General features: G+C 45.8%; 1 pseudogene; it reads left to right on the top strand.

Annotated features, from left to right (window-relative positions):
* The first annotated feature begins 5,987 nt into the window (after positions 1-5,987).
* Positions 5,988-10,925, top strand: LOC102003685 (annotated as a pseudogene).
* Positions 10,926-21,047: the final 10,122 nt, after the last annotated feature.

The raw sequence follows: 21,047 nt of genomic DNA on the forward strand, positions 1-21,047 counted from the left end.
TTGTGCCACTCTGCCTTGGAGCCAGCTGAGTATGGACTGAAACCTCCACAAACTGTGAGTTAAATAAACCTGCTCTTCCTTAATTCTGTGCATCAGGTTTTTGTCTCAGTAATGAAAGAAAAGTAACCAAGACAACCATATCTTTATCGTACTTTACATACATTTTATTAAAAAACTTGTCTCTTGTTTATGTGGAATACACATTTATCTGAACACCTTGTGGTTCTGTGAGGTGTACTAACTTTATTTGAATGATTGGGAAAATCAATAAAAACAAATGCTAATCTTTGTAGCTAGATCTTGCCTGAATAGAATTGATTAAGTTTCAAATCCCAGGAAGAATGGAAAATTCAGCCCTGGCTGATCTCTGCCTCTGCAAGGACACAGATACACCGCTTCAGATGCTGCCCCAGTCATCTATGGGGCTCCACAGGGAGGGGCGCTGGGGGTGTTTAAGGTGGGGTGACTGCTGCAGGCTCTGGGGGCTGCCTTCAGGGGTGGAAGTCCAGCATCTATCAGTCCTTCGCCATGTGGCTTTGGGCATGTTGCTTCCATTTTCCCTTAGTGTCCTTCTGTGCAGAGTAGAAGTAAACACAGAAGCCTCTGGCAGGATTTGGAGGGGATCCCATGGTGTTCTTGAGTAGCATTGGTGAGCATTCACCTCATGTGCAGCATCACCACCAGGGCCACCATCATGTTTTGCACAAACTGGTCCTCAACCCTCTGTTTACGTGGAGCAACTTTTCTTGGACTGTCTCTAGGTTTCCTGACTGAAAACACCTACTAGGGAAGAGCCAATTTCACCCCTGGCCAGTCACAGAAGCTTCTCTGAAAAATTCTCCCCAAAGAAGGTGATTGTCTTGATTTCTCTTCTGGTTGCTGAGACAAAACACCCAACACCCACAGGTTAAGAGAGGAAAGGATTATTTAGCTCACAGTTTGTACAGACATAGCTGGGGTGGCTTGACAGAGGAGAAACAGCTCATGGAAGGCAGAAGGCAGCAAGCAGTGAAGTAGCAAGCAGTAAGCCACAAGCACTGACCCTCTTTCTGTCCAACTGACCCATGCTTAGGGTGGGTAGCACTCACCCCCAGAGAGGGCCTTCCCATTATCCACACCCAGAACTATGCCAAACCAATCAGTGGGCTAATAAAGTACTCACACACCCTTAAACCCAGCATCACACACCCTAGACCCAGCCACCTCTGAAAAGCACCCCATGACCACATGAGGCTTTGGAAAGACATATAGACACATCCATAACAGTAGTTACTGGGGTGTACATTGTACTAAAACCAGGTGAGACATGAACAGTGCTGCTGAACATTTCAGTGAAGACAGCTGCCTGGAGCACCTCCAGTCTCCCAGAAGATGCCTCCGTGAAGATTTAGTGTTTAGTGAAACAGGTTTAGTGAAGCCCGGCACAGCCCACAGGTGACTTCAGTGTCGGTGTGTCACAAGGAGAGCTAATGTACTGTTGCACGTTTGTACATGCCTTTAGACTCACACCTCTGCTCACATCAGCAGAGTCCAGTAGTACTTCTCACCAGAAGGCTGCAAAAGTGTGGGCAGGAGCAGTATTTTATGATTGTGTTGTGATGTAAGAAGCCATTGTGGCCTGCTGTTAATTTTATGCACATGGCAACTGCTGAAAAGTAAGGAGCTCTTGTGGGGAGCTGGAAGGGATCTCTGGAGATTGCTCTGAAGGGTGATTGAGTGTCAAGGCCTGGTGCTTTTCATCAGGTGGGGCCAAGCTGATATGCAAGCTACATGCCACATACTACCTAGCCTTGGGAATCAGCTCGGTATCTTCAGTGTTCCTGTAACTCTTTAGCATGCTGCAGAAACCAGTTGTAAGATCTAAAAACCTGTCAACCTAAAGTACTACATTTGTATATAACGCTGTATTTGTTAGCTGCCTCATATGACTTTTTTTTAGTCTTGACATCTTAAGTTTTCTTTATTAATAAAACGAAGTCCAGCAGTATTTCATTGTGTTCAGATTATACAATTCTTGATTCCTCATGGCTAGGATAAAGGTTGTACTGATTAGTTTTCCAAAATGTCTTCAAGTGGAACCGTTCTCTGGGATCAGCCTCACAGCCTGTGAGGACCTGGAGCACAGTCCTTCCTCAAGTCTCCCAGCCTACGATGAGTTTCATGAACACAAAGTTCTGTGTAAATGTCCACAGACTAACAGATACAATAACAAGAATGATATACACAGCCCTGCAGATAAGCCTGACGGGATGAATCCCTCCAGCTTGCATCATTCACACTGCTAGAAAAGAGAAAGGCGGAAGTGGATTACAATTTCCTTGTTTTATTTTGATAAGTAGCAGCTAACACACCTTCCAACATTTTCTTTTACTACAGCATAGTAGAAGTGCTCCTTCACACCACCAAAGGCATAATGAGGTCTATGCCAGGGAAAGAAAATATTTGTGTGAGATATTTACCTCAATTTTATTCTTCCTGGTCTTAGCACACATTGCAACACACATGCTTATACCTCCTGTGCGGAGCTGGTGCACATACACGGCACAAGCCTGGGGAACAGGTCACACAGCAGATCGTAGTCCCCCTAGTGCCCAGAAGAGCCTTTGCCACTCGGGAAAGTCGCCTGTGAGAGGCTGTCTGTCTGTCTGTCTCACTTCTGCTGGGACTTCGCTTTGTTTTTGTTTTGAGGAAGACCTGCACGGTCTACAGAAGGCATTCTGAGCATGCTTGCACTTCCCTTTACCCCTACTGTTCAGCAAATGATGTTTAAACAACGTGAAAATATGATGATACGCCATATGTATGTATAATTGCTAGTAGACAATAAAAATTTTTCAATATTTCTAAACATCATTTATGATATTTGAATTATTTCCTTGCACCGAATAATAGTTAACGTCTGGATCCTAATCATGCACAAACCATCTCAGTTACCTAAGAGTGAAGGATGCCAGCCATGCAGAGGCGATGTGCTAGCTCACCAACAAGTGCAAAGAGCTTCGGATTGTTTTGTTTTTCAGACACCGATGGTCCCTCAAGAAAGCCAAACTGGACTCCTGAATCTAGAATACAATTTGAGCAGGAGCTGTACCATCCTAAAAACACAGTTTTTAACTGGAAAGTAAGATATACCACCTAAACGTAGGAGGAAAAGTGCATACCTGCCTAGGAGTCTCAGGCCGAGTTCAAACTGGCCTATAATTTTTTTCTTTAGTGTCAAGGCTCTGGGTTCAATCCTCAGTACCACCAGTGATTTTTTTTAAATGAAAGTAGAACAGTTGAGCATGGTTTAAGGTAAAAACAAGGAGAAAGGAAGATTTACAAACAGCCATAAAACTTATAACCAAATCTCCCCAAAGATGAGGCCGTGGTCCTGCCATGAAGTGATCGCTAATCACAGGGCCGAGCGTTCCTTCTTCTACTTCCAACAGCAAAGTCATATTTCTTTCTGTTTCTAGAGTTGGGTTTAAAATATCCTGTGACTAGGTCAACACCAGATTAAGCTTAATAATCTCCAAATGTTGCAAGAAATTCCTATCTCAACCTCCCAGAATTCCATCTCTTTGTAAACTAGGACTGAGTCACACTAACTGCCAAAGCTTAGCATGCGCAGGTGCTGTGAATTGGTTATAGGTAGGATCTCCTTAAACGGGAGGATCTTCTGCTCTCTCTCTGTACAAGATCTTCCTGGCAATATTAGCTTCTGCCTGGAAAAAGGAAAGCGCTTCCTACAGGGACTGGGAGCTGGCTCTGGCTCCTGCACAGGAAGGGCTGGGTGGTCAGTGGTCAGTGGTCCATGCCTCACAGAACAAAACCCAGGACCCAGAAGTCAAAGCACATCCTGAAGGTACTGTTAAGGAGGACAACATTTAAGCCAGAGGTGAAGGGAGATTTTGGTACAAAGCTCCCCAAAAGGGGGGATGGTGGAGTAGAGGAAAGAACAGGAGAAAGAAAAATCAAAAAGAAAAGCAAGGTCACAGAAACGTTTACCTTGTGTAAAACTTCGGCATCCCAGATGGGAGCTGAAGAGGAGTCTTTTGGTGAAATTGCTACCCACACAGAACTCCTGATGATAGGACACCTGGTGCTGCTTTGAAAGCAAAGTGGGTGCCGTGGGGCCCATCGTGGGGTGGAGCACGGAAAAGGCCAACTGTGAGGCTATGCGATGATCTGTGAACACTTCAAATTCGAGCGAGCAAGCAAAAAAGTGAGAGTAGCAGACTCAGTGACCGCAGGAGTTGCCTCCCTCTGACCCCTCTAAGAGGTGACAGGCAGGGAACCGGGAGGATGTGTCTTCCGCAGTCATGGGAATGTGGCCTGCATACAACAGCCAGCCCCCGGGCTCTCACAGTCCTCCACTGGGAAAAGAGAGCCAGGCCGGCCGGCAGGGGAAGAGTGGAATTCTTCTCCGCTGCATTTTCCTGACAAAACAAGAGAGGACGGATGCAAAGAAAAGCCCCTTTGCAGCTGTGAGCTCACACAAGTCCGCTGTCCACCCTGAAGTGGAAGTCAGGAGCGTTCACAGAGAGAAGCTGACCTAACTCAGAGAGGCTGAGCAACACCCCACAGGCAAGTTGAAGTTAGGATTTGAACCCAGATCTACCTAAACCCCAAACCCCAAATCTGTTCAACAGTGCTTGGCTTCCCCATCTGTCTCGAGACCATTTCCAAAGCCATTTCTCCTCCGCTACTCAGTTCTACCCCTCACCAGACTCGTGAGGTCCAGGACAGGGCCCTAACCCCTTCCGGTGGCCGAGGACACCAGACCCAGGGCACTGAAGAGCCTGGTCCATGGGATGGCGCTGGTGGAAGCTGAGATGACAGCTCCTGGGGTCTCCCCACCTTGACAGGCCTCTTCCAGGACAACAACCCCCTGATGAGAGAGCCTGGACATGGCTGTATCCAGGGAACCCACGAAAGCACAGCCAGCCTGTACAGTGTTTTTCACCCCAAGTGAAATTGGCAAAGACTCCCTGGACATGCAGCACGCACCTGCTGGGCCCCAGGAGGACCCCAGGCCTGCCCATACTGCAGCACTCCTCTGGGCCCCACACCAGGTGACATGCAGTCTCTGTCATTTCTAAAATGGCCACTGCGCAACGGTCAGTGGAGGGGCTCAGAAATGACTGTCTTTCTAAGTAACCAGTGGCCATTTTGTTGCTTTCAACCACTGCAGTGCTTTAGGGTTTCCATCTTATCAGATGTGGGAAATTTTTCTTTCCTTTCCCCACTCCCACTGCCCCTATCAGCCCTGCCCACATCCCACACATCCTCTGCCCACAATATTCCCCGTGAAGCTCGCATGCTGCAACACTTCAATAAAATCACTTCCAAGGGCGCTTTCTCCCACAAGCCCTCTCAGCTTCCACAGGAAGTCGAATTCCTTCAGCAGGTATTCAGGGCCCTCCCCGGCCTCTTCATCTTCATCCCTGCTCTCCGTTTCCATGCCTTTTCTGCAGACACAGAGAGCAGCAGTTTGCTAAGCTCCAGTCACTGAACTAACAGTTGCAGCATTTCTCCAGGAGGGCCCGCCCACCTCCCTCAGCTGTCCAAGCCCCACAGATCTTCCAGGAGGACATCGCTTCCTCTCCACAGCTGGGGCGCTCTGGGGAGACAGCTTCACCCTGCTGATAGTGCTCCTGTCTCCTGTCACCAGGGGCAAGTCTGTCCCAGGCGCTACATGGTGGGGTCGTCAAGAACCAAGAGCGTGTGTCACTATCATGCCCTTCCCAGCAAGCTGACTGCAGGCATGCATCAGTGTTTTCCCAAACCTCCCAGAAGCCAAGAGCGTTTTTCCAAAGTCCAATTCAAATACATCTCCCTTACAAAGAAAAGGAAGTGGGACACTAAATCCGCGTCTGGTCACCAGCTCCATGAAAACGACCTGCTTGAGGAGCAAGCAGCACTCCAATGTTGTTATCACTTACGCAAATAACACCCCAGGAGAAGCTCCAGTGTCTCTTCATTAAGACTGAACCCCACAGTGCATGGCCAGCAGGGTGATGACCACCCTCGGGGCCCTGGACGGCGTACATGTCTGAAGGGAAGGTGTACCCGGTCCTTCGTCCCTAGAAACCCCAATATATTTGAAAGGTAATGGGTGTGTTTCACTTGTTGCAAGGAAAATCTCATGGTGTTTTAAAAATATCTGATTTGTAACCAAGGGTTACATTCTAATTTCAAAATGTGTACTTCATGCAGAAAAAATAGTTTACCGACTCCACCCCCCTACAGTGTAACAGAGAAAGTGACAATACGGTTGGGCTGTTTCATAGCTGCGTGACTGGTGAGTGGATGAAGCTGTCTTTGCATCAACATTCTGAGAGTCAACCTATGAGGACACGCGTGAGAGAAGCATGTAATGTCTTATCAGACCAGGACCGCACCCTGACAAGCAAATATGCGCTCACCCCATCCGTCAGACAATACAGATTCACAAATTTCAAATACACATAATCTTTAACAAGAATTTAAAGCCGGAGATTATGATTTTATGATGATTATTTGCTAAAAGCAAGGTACTACTGTCTTCTCTACACACCAGGACTCCACGTCACGCAGGCGGCTCCCAGGACGCTGTTAGCGGAGTCAGAGTGAAATCCTGTGAGCCTTGGGTGACTCTCATAACCACCCAGCAGTTACACGCCAACTCATACTGAGATGATTCATTCAACAGGACAAATACTGTTTATAGTAGACAGAACAGTGTCCCCGGCTGCCGAGAAGAAAGGCTACATCTTCATTCCTAAGACCTGCAAAGATGCTACCTGGCAGGGCAAAGGCGCCATTGCAGTCAGAGTTCAGGGAAGGACCACGGGTTGGGAAGTTTGTCCTGCATCTCCCGGGGAGACCCAACATACCTACAGGGCCCTGGTGCTCAGAAAGAAGGAGTTCACATTCAGGGAAGGCTGGCTCTGGAAGCAGAGGTCAGGAGAACAGAGAGGATGCCTACTGTGCTGACTCTGAGGATGCTAAAGACACCCAGGAACCGTCAGCCTCCTGCAGCTGAAACAGCAAGGAGGTACAGCCTTCCCCAGTGCTGCGATGCCTGGACTTGGGCCCTGTAACGCTGATCTCACTGCCTGACCATCAAAACTACAAAATAACAGATTTTTGGTGTCCCAAGTCAGGAAATGTTTGGTGGTAATCTGTCATAGTAGCAACAGAAAAATGACACATCAGTTCAGGAACTGTTACAAAGTAGCAGCACACCCAGCACTGGGGATAAAGACGTAGTCAGGAGCATTTTCAGCAGGAGCATTTCATCTAGTGACTAGTGTGAATCAGCCATCAGACCTCAAGCATCTACTGCAGAGCTGGAAATCAAAAAGTAAGTAAAATGCTCAGTAAGAAGAGCAATTTGGACTTGAGTGCAGAATTTTCCAGAGGAAAACATGATCTTACCACCTAACTTTATAAACTCTGGATAACTCTGAGGCACGGTCTCTGTTGTCTTATTTTCCCATAGGGCTTGGTCTTTATTGCCTGAATCTGTGACCTCATGATCCTACAGTGTCTCATCTTCTGTGTCTCCATGCCAGCAAACACAGAACCTGGTACAGAGTCTATGAGAAATGTTTATAACACTGTTCCTGCATATGAGTGACAGGTATTGAAATCAACCGGGACTAGCAGAAAGTGGGCTTGGCCTGCACCCCTGGAAAGACCTCGGTGGTGCTTCCTGAGACCAGACGATGTCCTGAGAGCCTCTGCCTCTCTCCACTACGCTGGCTTCTTTCCACAGACAGACAGCAGCCACTGTGTCACAAAGAAGGTGGCCACGGTGACCCCAGGTGTGTACCCTTGCAGCAGATGTATACCTCACCTTGCCGACCTCATCCTACCCGAGTCTCAGCTCACCCTTGATTGTCACCACAGCTGGCCCAGTCTGGATTGTCACCCACACCTGGCTGGTGTGGGGTAAAGGAGCTGCTATTACAAACACAGCTGCTGGCCACCAGGCCATGTGCAACTGGGAAGGAGAATTTCCCACAGCCAGAAGAGGAACTGAGCAAAGTAGAAAATATTCATTAAACTCTACTAGTTTTTATTCACATCCCACAAGCACAAGAACTGTTTATTGTGACCACATTGAGGACAGAGTGTCGCTGTACGCTCGAACTTCACAACTAACCTCAAAAGCATTTTGCTAAGGACAGTGCTCCAGGAAGAGCCGTCCTGTGGGAAGAGGTCTGTGAGAGCTCTCAGCAGTCTCAAGACAGCAGCCCCAGCTGCCCCCAACAGCAAACCCCATAGTTAAAGCAACTCCCCTTGGCCAATTCTCTGGGCTCAAATAAATACTCTGTCCTGGGTTACAGATTCCATCTGTGCACACAAAGGTGACAAAAATTTGAGGAAGCAATTCAGATCTGACCCAAATGCCTCGCACTGTGAATTCCAGCTGTCAGGGGAGAAAAGCATTTTGACTGCAGAAATGATAGGGTGCAGGGGCCGGGCTTGGCAGGCTGCTCAGCCACCTTGGAATAGACCTTCCAGATGAGCGTTCGTGGTCGCAGAGTTCACAGAGGTGCTCAGCACAAAAGCATTCCTGAGGGGGAAAGAGTTCTGTGGAATGCAGTGCAGGTTTGAAAATTATACTTATTTGAAAACCAAGGGAAGCCTGGAAGGAGAACCCCTGGGCTGTCTTCCTGTGGCCCCCATCACAGCGTTTTCTCTCTCTAGAAGACAAATGCCCCCACCATGCCTGTGGCTAGAGGTGCCCTGGTTTCCAGGCCAGTCTGGCTCCCTGGTGACCTCCTATAGCCAACAAGAGAAACAGAGTCCTCAGCCAAGGGACAAGCAACAAGCTTCCTGACTCTACAGCTGGGTCCTGACTAGCAGCAACCCAACGTTTATATAGCTAGAGAACAATCAGAAGCAAAGTACATCTGCGTCAGATATTCCTAGAGCCAGCCACTTCTTAAAAACGATATGTACAAGATGATACATTTGGTCATTTTGAAAGAAACTCCCCAGCCTATAGCTTCCCAAGCTTGCCCCAGTACCTGTACTCCATGAGGACTGACACCAGAGGCGAAGAACAAAGACTTGCTGAGAAGTGTCTGTCACCTGGTCTTTTTGTTTCCAACTAAGCAAAGTCTGAATCACTGCCTTCATCCAATGATGTCACACACCACTCTGCTTGAAACCTAAGCCTCTGTCGATGGGAGACTGACTCTCAAGTCCCAGGTCCTCCAGGCATTCATTCTGAGATCTTGGACATCTTGCATAACCATCATTAACCTCCATGGCTTCATTTTTAAAATACAGGTAATACATCTACCTCATAGGTTGGTTGCAAATATTAAATGAGATGATTATGTAAAGTTCTCAGCAGGATGTATAGCATAGGATAAAAGGACCAATAAATGGTTTATTTATCTGTTTATTTATTTCAGAAAACATTGCTGAGAGTGTCCCATAAAAATGCTTTCAGTGAGCTTCAGTTGGTCAGAGATGGTTCCTCGGCAGTCAGCACTGAGGACTGATTGTATCTTATAGCTTCCATGATTACACTAGGTGCTACCACCACTGCTCCTCAAGGTGTCCTCTCTCCACTTCCCAAGCCTCTCAGGCTGGATATCGAATGTTAGGAAATAATGTGGCTAGCCACCACGCTTCTCAGCAGGGTAGACTTTGGCAGCAAAAGTTCAAGGCCAAGATTTAAAACAGTTTATACTTCAAAAGTCTTGTGCTGTGCACTGCCCCAGCAGGGGGCAGTGATGATAGCTCTAGGTACTGACTAGCCCCCCTTGGTAGTCACTACCACTAGGGTAGGTAAGGTGTATGTTTTCCTTTAATAACTGTGTCAGTCAGATTTTCTATCATAAAATATGCAAGGCCTACACCTAATGGAGAAGAGGTTTAACTTGGCTTATAGTGTGGAAAGGTTCAGTCCATGGTCATCTCACCCCCAAGGCAGAAACAGTGTGGCAGAAGGGTTTGGCAGAAGATAAGTGCTTATCCCTCAGCAGCCAGGAAGCAGAGAAGGGGAGGGCAGAATCCAGGAAGGGAGATGGACCTGTCCAGGTCACATCCCAGTTACCTTTTAGACCCCACCTTCTACAACACATTCAGACATGAACCCATTCCTGGATGAATCTACTAGTAAGTATAGCCCTATGATACAATCACTTCGCAAAAGTCCCACCTCTGACAATAGAGGCTTTGGAGGACAGTCTAGATCTAAACCTTAACAGTGACTAATGTGGATCCCTTGTAGAGTAAGGGAGGCAGACGATGGGAAGGAGCAACCTGGAGGAAGGATCTGCAGGAGGAAGGAGGAGCCTGGAGATAAACCTGGTTTTGAATATTGGAGGTAGAGTTAAACCCTGCCTGCAGGAAGATGGCGACGGCTGTGCTGGGAGAGCTGATCCACTAAGGTACAGAACCTGAGGAGCTGAGCAAAGCTGGCTCACAGTGTAGTACCCCAATCCACAGGCATGCTCCTGTCGACATTTCTCAGAACCAGGAGAACAGGAAGAAAATTTCCCACAAGAATATCCTCCACATGTGTCTGGCGAACCTCACAGACCAGCAGAAACCTACCATTGTTGAAGACAAATAAAATATAGCAAAGATAAGATGTGCTATTTGGCAAAATTGATTCAAGAAATGTCCATTGGCCAGGCGTTGGCTCAAATGGAATTCAGTGATAAGAAAGAGGCCCAGATAACTAAAGAGGTTTTCTCAGAAGCACAGGATATGGCAGTGAAAGATCACAACGTGGAATTCAGGTCAAATTTATATACAGCTGAGTCCGACTTGGGGTGAAGACAGGGCCTGAAACACATCCCCTACCTCAGCAGAGGTCATCCGGGCTCATGGAGGAGGTTTAGTGTCATTATTTTGTGGAGTTGGTTGAAGGACCTCCTCCTGAGCCACCAAAGACAGCTCCCACACCAACGAGTGTGTGCAGCAGCTAGCAACCGACCGTCACTCACGCTCTGTGATGGGGCATTCAGGCTCCACAGTGCATATATTTCACCATTTACTTTGTAAAATAAGTAAAAACTTAAGACAAAAAGGCCTCATTCCCACCATTTTATTTGAAATATGTATGTGACCAACAGTATTCAGTAATCTGCGTCCATGAGGGAGGATTGTTTTTTCCTAGTTTTGCAGACCACGTTTAAGATAAAATTCAAGGCCTGGGTCACTCGGCTCACCTCGTTAAATGTGCTGGTGCACCTTACTCAGCTCCACCCGCTGCAGACAGTTTGGGGTCTCCTTGGAAACTGGGCCTCTGGTCCTTTCTAACATGAAGGAAGCACCCCCTCCTGGCAACTCCTCTTCCTTGGGTTACTACAGTAGCCTTTCTCCCTCCTCTGAGACCAGGCCAGCTTCTCAGAGCCCACAGTAGCTCCTGAAGTGATTCAAGGTCTGTGTTTTGTAACCAGATTATTGAGATCCAGGGAAAAGAGAGTTGGGAGTACAACCCCAGCACCTTTCTGTGCCCTCGCCCCACCTCCTCTCCTCCCGTGTATCTAGGCACATCTGTGATGTCACGAGAGACAGTGGAGCTACAGTAGTCACGACACTGTGGTACGGCCACAAATCAGTGTGTATCAGCGACAGAAATGAGCCCCTGAGGCAGAGTCAGTTGATCTTCACTAAAGACATGACAGCCTGAATGGAGTGGTCACAGGCCATGGGAAACTGGTGCTGAAACTATTGATAGCCACATACAGTGAAAAGACTTTAACCTTAAAGTCTCACTTTAAGCCATGCAGAGAAAGAAACAAATATAAATCATAGTCTTAAATAGAGGAGCTCAAACTACAAAACTTCTAGAAAATCTCTTTACCTTTAATTTAGGCAGAAGTTATTTTTTTAGATAATATGATACCAAAACTATAAGGCAATAAAACAAAACCTTAAGAATTTCTACCTCATCCAAATTTTAAAGGTTTCTTTAAAAGAAGAGCCAGTGATATAGCTCAGCACTAAATTCGACTTTTGTTTGTGAAATCTACAGCATGTAACAAGCACAACCATGGCCATCTTTCGCAGAACTGTGGCAAAAACTAAGATCGTGAACCGAGGCACCACTGCACTTTTAAATCATATGTCTGACAAAGAACTTAAATCCACCATACATAAAGACAACTTTCAACTCATAGCAACACTGCCTACCTAATTTTTAAAATGAGCAAAATATCTGAACAGATATTTCATGAAAGAAATATTTACTGTGTATATGATTAGCTAGTGGGCACATGAGAAATTGCTGAACATCATTAACCCTCTTCAAGGGGAGAAAAAGAGAAATAAAATGAAAATAGTATTAAGATACAACTTTACATTTGCAGGAACAGCTGCATCAGGCATCAGTCCCAAGCGGAACAAGAATGTATATGAAGCTGGAATATTTTGACAGTTTCTTAAAATGTTAAATGCATATTTATATGACCCGGTGATCCCCACCTAGATATACATCCAAGAGAAATGAAGTCAAATGTCCACACGATGACTTATCTAAAAAGGTCTGCAATAGCTCAAGTTGGAAACAACCTAGTAACTAGTGAGCAGATGATGTCTACATACGCATTGAATTGAATAGTGGTCCTCTCCCAAAATGCTTGTCTACCCCAAATTTGAGAATGTGACTGTTTTTGGAACAGTCTCTGAGGATGAACAAGGTTAGACTATTTCACACTTGATTAGGGTGGCTCTGACCCAGGGACTAGGATTCTTATAAGAGAGGGAATTTGGACACAGATATACACAGAGGAAAGACAGCTGCCCAAAGAAAAGTCAGAGGTTGGAAACACTCACTGGCCCCAAACTCATGACTGGTATGGATTGCAACCAACCACCAGCAGCTGAAAAGAACCAAGGAAACCTCCTCAAGCCTTCAGAGGGAGCGTGGCCTGGCCAGCACCTTGATTCCAGAGTTCTGCCCTCCAGAACTCAAGTCAGGTCTCTGTCAAGTCCATTTACTTGGTTTTGGCAGCCATAGAAGAAAGGACAGCATTCTACATTCAAAGAAGCAAATGAACGTGACCAGCAACACCAAGGATAAGCCTCAAAAACTTGGTGGTAAGTGAAATAATGCAGACATCTTTTTAATGCCACATATCATGTGATCTGTTTGAATGACGTTTCTACAAACGACAGAACTTGGGAGCTAGGAAGCCACGCAGGGCTGCAGGGCTGGGATTGAACCTGGAGGACCACAGACAGAGCCAGAGGAACTTTCTGGAGTGGCAACTGTTGATTCTGAAATTGGATCCTAGCAATTGTTATGAAACTATAAAAGTTTATCTAGAATGGTCATGTTTTACATTTTCAAAGTCAATGTTTTGTTATGTAAATTAGCCCTCAATGAAACCATGAGATGTAAACTATGCATAATTTTTGCTCCTTCTCTATTTTCTTTAACAATCAGTATAATACAGAGTTAACTGTTCTTGAACTTTAGGTAAAATTCACTTGTCACTGGAATCTGGGGTTTTTTTTTGCTGTTGACATTGGGTAAATAGTTGAGAACAATACCAATTATGTATTGAGTCCCAGGTTTCCTTCTTGTATAACTTTGGCATTTTATTCTTTTATTTTCTTCATGCTGCCTACAATTTCAAACAAATCCATTTGAAATTCCTGCTGGATCTGTAAGTGAAACCAGTTGTTCACTTTGTGTGTTTTTATTTGCTTCTTTTTTCTCGATTAATCTTATCAAAGATCTGCTCTGTTAATCTATTCAAAGGATCAACTCTTTGGTTTGTTAATCTCTACTATTCTCCTTTTCTTGATTTCTACCTGTATCGTTTCCTGCCTTCTCTGGGGGGTTTGCTCATATGTTCAAGCTCTAACCCCCACGGAGCCCAGAATGTGACTGTGTTTGGAGATCAGGTTGTATTAATCACTTTCCATTACTGTGACAAATCACTTGACAGGTGCGAGCTAAAGTTTTATTTTGGCTCACGGCTTTTAGAGGGTTCAGTCCAGTCAGGTGACTCCGAGTCAGGAATGGCACAACGGAAGCACCTAGTGGAGGGAAGCTGCTCACCTGATGACCTCCAGAAAGCAAAGCAAGAAGGGAAGAGCCTGGGATGAGAATACACCCATCCCCATCACACCCCGGGGCCACCTCCAACCAGGTCCCACCTCCTCACCACACTCAGCCCCAACGTATCAGCAGATGAATCCCCTGGTTAGTGGAGAATCCTGTGCTCCAGTCTCCAAACATGTCCTGGTCCTCAGTGATAAGAAATTCTGTTTTCTAAGTACTAAACAGCTGTGCGCTAACTTCTTGTTTATTAGCAGTTCGTGGATGTTAACATGCATTTCAGGAAGTAGGCATGTGTACTTCACTTATCTTGATTCTTCTTATTCCCTGCCCCCTCCCTCCCTCCATCTCTAGACTCCTTCCCCCTTTTCATTTTTTTATCTTTCTATTTCGTGTTTTGAATGCATAATGATTACATTCACTGTGGGTAGCAACTTCTATTTTTGGACTTTTTCTCGTTTACAGGAAATTTCAGATGGCGTTTTCCACTGCTTCTGCACTGTAGATGTGGATGTCAGAGCTCCTGGCACCTCGCCAGGACTGTGCAGTGAGCTGATAATTACTGAGCTGGTTCTGTTATCGTATCTCCTGGGTTTTCCAATACAAAAAACTGAATGGTGACAGGAGTGTGCTGTGAGCTGCTAAATGACCTCACAGCAGCTCCACCGCACGCTGGGGTCTCAGGTTACTCTGAAGCAAGGAAGTGCCAAACTTTATCATTTGAAGATCATTCTTGAGAAAGAGAGAGAGAGACAGAGAGACAGAGAGAGACAGAGAAATGAAAATTCACACAGTTCTGTCTGTTCTGCTTTGGTGAACGGGAGGCCATCTTCCCCAGGTAGAAATGCCTTTCTTCTGTTGCTCTTCTTGTTATAAAGATAATTGCTTAAAATCTCATCTCTATGCTTACTTTTAAAGTTTCTCAACTTATTCACTACCTTTGCTTCCCAAAGTTCATCTTAATTATCAGGGAAATTGTATCTGTTTATTATAATTAGATAGCTCTGCTCCTGTGCAAAATGTGATATGTAAGTCTAAGGACAAAGAGAGAAAGGCTGTTTTTCATTTTATTTTGTTTTCCCTCTCAGCCCTTATTTTTTTCATTTTATAAAATCAAATTAAGTGGCTCCTCAGGTCCCCACACACACAGGGGCAGTGCCACGTGGTCTGGCACGGTTCTTCAAGCTCTGAGAGTATGCCTTATCTGAATCCTCCCCAGACCAGCCCAGGTCAGGCTTCTGGCACAGGTAGCTTGGTTGCTGTGGTGATGGAGAGATCCCAGGATGCACCAGGAGTGGAAGGAGGGGCAAGGCAGGGAAGGAAATGATGAGAATACTTGCTTTCAGGAGAGTGAACCTACCTCGTCCTGCCCCTCACTGACTGGGAGTCACCCCTGAAGTGCTAGCTCTCCAGTATTTCTGACTGGTCCTGAGGTGGAAGGGCACCCCCACACCAAGACCCCTGGGCATCAGATTGTGTGGGAGAACCATCTGCAGGAAGCTCCCAGGACAAGAGCAAGACATACAGATGTGGCATAAAATGGCACTTGCCACGCAGTCATCTCACTTTTCGCTGGGTGTGACTGTGAACTGTAACACGTCAGATAGTGGAGCACAATCCTGGGCATGTCTGTGGATGATTGACAAGCAGGCCAGCAAATTGAGGGGAAAGACTCACTCCGGAAGTGGGTGGCCGCAGCCAATAGGCTTGCATCCTGAATGGACTGAAAAGGGAAGGAAGCAGGAAGTGTCTCCTGTGGAAGACCTCCAGTCTCTTTGAGCTGGTACATTTTTTGTTACCCTCATCTTTGGATATTTGTCTCCGGTTTCTTCAGTCTTCCATTGAAGACTCACAGGGAGTGCTGCTGCACCTTTGATCCCTCTTGTTCTGCAGCTTCCATTGTCATAGGTTGAGCAGCTACTGGATCCTCCAGCTCCTAAACGTGCATCATCTCCCACCTCTGACCCCCAGCAGCGTGGCTGAAAGCAGGAAACTAGTGTACGTACGAACTTACCTTGTTTCACTGACCTCCTTTACATTACTGATTTGTCCTAAAATCATTCTTGTTCTTATAAGCAGGGAATCACCTTGAGATTTTTCTCCAAATTGCATTGGCCCATCTACTTTTTACTCTGTACATGTAATCATCTTCATTTATTAGGTTTTGTAAACCATGCCTACTGCCCATAGGCCACTGGGCACAGGCTCAAAACTAAATGCTGCAATTACTTGAAAAGCCACAGCCAAGGAGCATAATTTCCCAGAAGAGAAGCATGGGAAGGCGGGCAGAGTTAGGCCTGGGCCAAGAGCTAAGGCCGAACCAGAACAGCACATATCATGCCACACCCTGTAGGTAGGAGGCAGAGGAATTACTTGCAAACCCTTACATCTGAGATTGGATTTGAATTTAGATGCAGTAGTCTAGAGTTGGAGATAAAGCTGGCTGGAAAGCTGCCCCTTTCCCCTGGGATGTGGCTACAGGAAACCTAAAACTGAGTCTTAGGAAGAAGCACCAAACTGGTCCACACAGGCACGGGGAGCGTGCACAAGACAGAGCAGAAAAGTACTGCTTACATCAGAGCAAGGATCCATGGAGTGCCTCTCGTATGCCAAGCACCAATCTAAAACACAGGTCCAGATATAACCATCCAATTCATACAACAACACTGTGAGGGGCATTTTATTAATGGGGGAACAGAGTCCGAGCAACTGGCCCAGAGTCACAAGACCGTGAAGTGGGAGAAGCCAGACTAACACAGACAGTCTAACACCGGGGACTGGTATGATTTAGGGAGGGTAAAGATGATATTGGTCAGCCTGCTCATCACTGGGACAAAATACCTGCCCCCTGGGACTCGGAGGAGAGCTTCATTTTTGTTTGTGGTTTTGGTGAGTTCAGTCCAGTTCATCCAGCTGGCTCAAAAGCAGAAGCATAATGGTGTGGTGGAGGAAAGCTGCTCAATTCATTCAGGAAGCAGAGAGCTGGGAAACGGCCAGAAAGGAAGGGGCCAGGGATCAGATATCATCCCCAGAGTCATGCCCTCATGACCTTCTTCCTGAAGGTAAGGTCCAACTTCTAACAGCCCACTCGGCTGTGAACTCATCAGAGGGTCAACGTTGATGAGGTCAGTGCCCTCACAATCCGATCACCTGTCCAGGATCTCTTAATCCAGCCAGGTTGATGATTGAGATTAGCCAAAACAGGAACTGGTGGTGACACCTAAGTAAAAGATTCATCGATTTACATGGCATTTTTATTTTTAACTTTTTGATAAGGGCCCTCAAAGACATCATCGGCATGAATTCAGGAGCAGAAGGAGTTGGTTCTCCAACCTGCTTTTCCTTTCTTCTTGTGCACTGAAACTTTCAGCTTCAGTTCCAACTTGTAAGTGTTTAGAAACCATGATCTCCATCTTTACAAGAAGAAAAATGCCAAACGAACTAAAACCCAGGAACGTTACTTGGATTCACCAGAGAGCTGAGGCTAAAGGACACATCACCACTCCACATCTGGAGAAAGGAGAGTCTCAGGAGTCACAGGACAGATCAGCAATCTGGAGCAGAAGCTGCTGGAGTCCTAACTGGAAGGAACTGCCAATGTTCATCTTGAGGCACTGCTGGATGCCCGGTGTGGACCGGAAACTTACAGCATTAGAAACTCATGGAGATCAAAATCTTAGGCAGCTTCTGTGCTTTTATAACTTTTACCTCTAGGAATCCCATCAGATTCCCAAGTTGAAGAGCTAAGGCATAGTCCCTGTGGCTCTGGTGGGGAGAGGAGAAAGTAATTATAATCAAATACACCCAGAGTCTTCTCATAACAAAAGCCTGTTCTTCAGGAAGAATTTGTCAGACTTTCATCCAACCTGGGCAGGAGGACCTTTCTTTCCCCACCTCCAGGGCTCCAGCTCCTTCCCACTGGGCTGCAAGGGTGGGAAGAGCACCAAGAGGCATGTGTGCAGGTAACAGCCTGGGGGCATGAACCACAAAAAATAAGATTTAACCAGGAAATTACAATGAGTCCCTTCCCCTATGCCTACCCACTGCAGGGGCAGGATGGTGGTGTAGACACGGGCTTCAGCTGGAACAGAGGCATTTTGGGGGATGCCAGAGACAAGGGACATGGAGGACTGGAAGTTTCTGGCATCTGTGACTATGAAGGGATGTTAAACATAGTCCAACTCCCAGCTATGTGTTTCATAAAACCTCTTCTGGAAGGCCTGTTTCTTCAGTTTGTACTGTCTGATGCATCATGCTTATCTTTTAATAAAAATTACAAGGTATGCTAAAGGGCAAGTCAGGAGAAAGAAAGAGAGAGAGGGAGAGAGAGAGAGGTTGAGGGAGGGAGAGAGGAAGAGAGGGAGGGAGGGAAGAGAACATTAAAGAGCTGTGGGACAACAAAGGTGAAACATACATATAATTGGAGTGTCAGAAGAAGGAAGAAAGAGCAACGGTAGTAATGGTCAATAATTTTCCAAAAGTACTGCAAAATGCAAATAAAGCTTTTTAAAAACTAACATAGGAAAACTTCCAGATGACCATGGATTTCATTATCTGAATAGCACACTGAGAGCATGGTCCATGAAGTAAAAGCACAATGGATCAAACCTTACAAAATAAAGCTTCTGCACTGCAAATACTGTAAAGAAAATGCAAACAGAATCCGTAGACTTGTTGAAAAATATTTTCCAAACTCCCTCTTATAAGCCCTCCCTATAGCAGCATGAATCTATCCAAAATATATAAATTATCTTAAAACTAAAAATTAATTTCAAATAGGCAAAACATCTGATACCATCAAAGAAGACATGCAGATGACAAAAACTATAAAATGCTGCTGTGTATCGTTCATCATTAAACAGTTACAAATTAAATCGATGGTAAAATATGATTACATGCCCACTAAAATGACTTTAAATACTGACACTGTGGATTGCTGGTAGAATCTAGAGCCACAGGAACTTTCACTGTTGCTCGCAGGACACAGCCCCTCTATAAGACTGTTTGGTATGCTTTCTTATCAAGCTAAGCATAGTCTTGACTTGTATCTTAGTCTGTCCTTCTTAGTCTATGTACTGTAACAGCATGCCCCAGGCAGGGAAATTTACAAAAAATAGAATTCTATTTAACTCACTTCTGAAGTCCAGTAAGCTGAGACCAAGGCTGCAGCACCTGCTGTGGGTGTCCTTGCTATGTCCCACATGGCAGAAGGTGGAAGGGTGAGACACAGCAAAGCCCTCTTTTGAGATCTTCTAGAGCAATATGAGTCACTCCTTCTGCTCCCAGACAGATCCCCTTGAGTACTGCCTCCCAGAACTGTTGCATGGAAGATTAAGTTTCTGCTTATATGCATCTGGGGGCCGTGTTCAGACCACAGCAGCATACGATCCACCAGAGAGATCCAGAATATTTGTGCAACTGATCTGCACAACTATGTTCCAACCAAAACCTACCGCTTCACATCAGCTTTACTCACAACACACCCATCGGGAAGCCACCGACATGCCCTTAGGTAAATGGAGTGTGGGATACTCATAACACAGAACATTATTCTGTGGTGGAAAAGAAGTGGGCTATCAAGCTACAAAAAGACAAGGATGAACCTTAAATGCAAAGTGGAAGTCACCAATCTGTATGATTCCAATTCCATTACAATTTTGGAAAGGTCAAAATCATTAAAAATATATATATATCAGTGATTGCCAAGGGCTTGGGGAGAAATGGGAAGGTTAAATGTGTGATGCCTAGGTACTTCTGTAAGACAGTAAAGCTATGACACTGCAATGGTGGATCATGGAGTTATGGACTGTCAAAACACCAGTGAGCTGTACAGCACAAAGGGTAAAGTTAAATGTAGGCAAAACTGGAAAAAAAAATCATTTAGGATTTTAGGAGATCCCAGGAAGGAAAGCAGACAGTGATAAGAGAATCTAACTATGACAAATAGGGGGAAGAACCCACAGAGGGGATGAGGGAAATGGTGCTGATCCAAGTTACTTTAGAGAGAGTCCATCCCGCAAGTCTAGGGGCAGAAGAAAGCACACATCATCTCTGTCTTCTGCTAGACCAAATGTTTCCCAGGGGAGCCTAGGTTCAGAGGATCAGGGGTTAACAACACTGACACCGCTCTCCAAGTACCTTGGAACTGAACAACTAAGGAAATGGATGGGGGTGATGGGGGCCAGGCTCCTTGTTGGAGGGGGATTTTACAGATAAGCAAGAGGGAGCAGCTCAGTGATCCATGTGGCAACAATCAGTGCTAGAGATGCATGTGAGCTCATGCCTGGTTGACGCAGATACAGACACTTCCATATGGAAACATCTAGACAGGGACTAGGGGCTCTCTCAGCAGAGAGGACCTAGAAGCAAACATACTCGAGGGGCAGCAAGCACATTAGCATTGAGGCTGTGGATTTAATTAACAGTAATATATCAGTGTTGATTCATTAATCATAATAAAGGAGCCATACTAACACAAGATGTCAAAAATAAGGGAAATTGCCTGTAGCATCTATGGTAGCCTCTGAACTGTATTCAGAGTTTTTCTATAAACCTATAATTTCTTAAGAAATAGGTATATTAACGAACCAAAGTAATATGAATAAACAAATACTGTAACGGACAGGTTTTGTACGTGAATGTACTGAAACCGCATCTGAAGCAGCAGATTCTGGTGAGGCATATATTACCTGACTCATTGGGTGACTCAAGCCCTTCTGTCTTAGCCTAAAGATTAGATCGTATTTAGAGAGAAAGTTAAATCTGGGATGGGGGAAATCACCTGAGTTACAGAGGAGAATCGGCAGAAAGTGAGAACGAAAGTCTGCACTTGCATTTCCCCGGTTCCCTGAGGTCACCAGGTTTGTCCAGGTGCAGCTCTGCTTTCCTCGAGTCCGGTCCTCTTTGAACAGTCAGTGGTGAGTGGTGGGTCTGAGTCCCTCCGCAGAGCTGAAGACTGGCTCCTGCCTGGACTGTCCAAGTCGCACTCTGGCCATGACACAGGATGGCTGCCCAGTTCCCCAAGCAATGGAAAGTG

Source organism: Chinchilla lanigera, unplaced genomic scaffold, assembly GCF_000276665.1.
Source record: "Chinchilla lanigera isolate Chin_1 unplaced genomic scaffold, ChiLan1.0 scaffold00119, whole genome shotgun sequence".
Taxonomy (NCBI): Eukaryota; Metazoa; Chordata; class Mammalia; order Rodentia; family Chinchillidae; genus Chinchilla; species Chinchilla lanigera.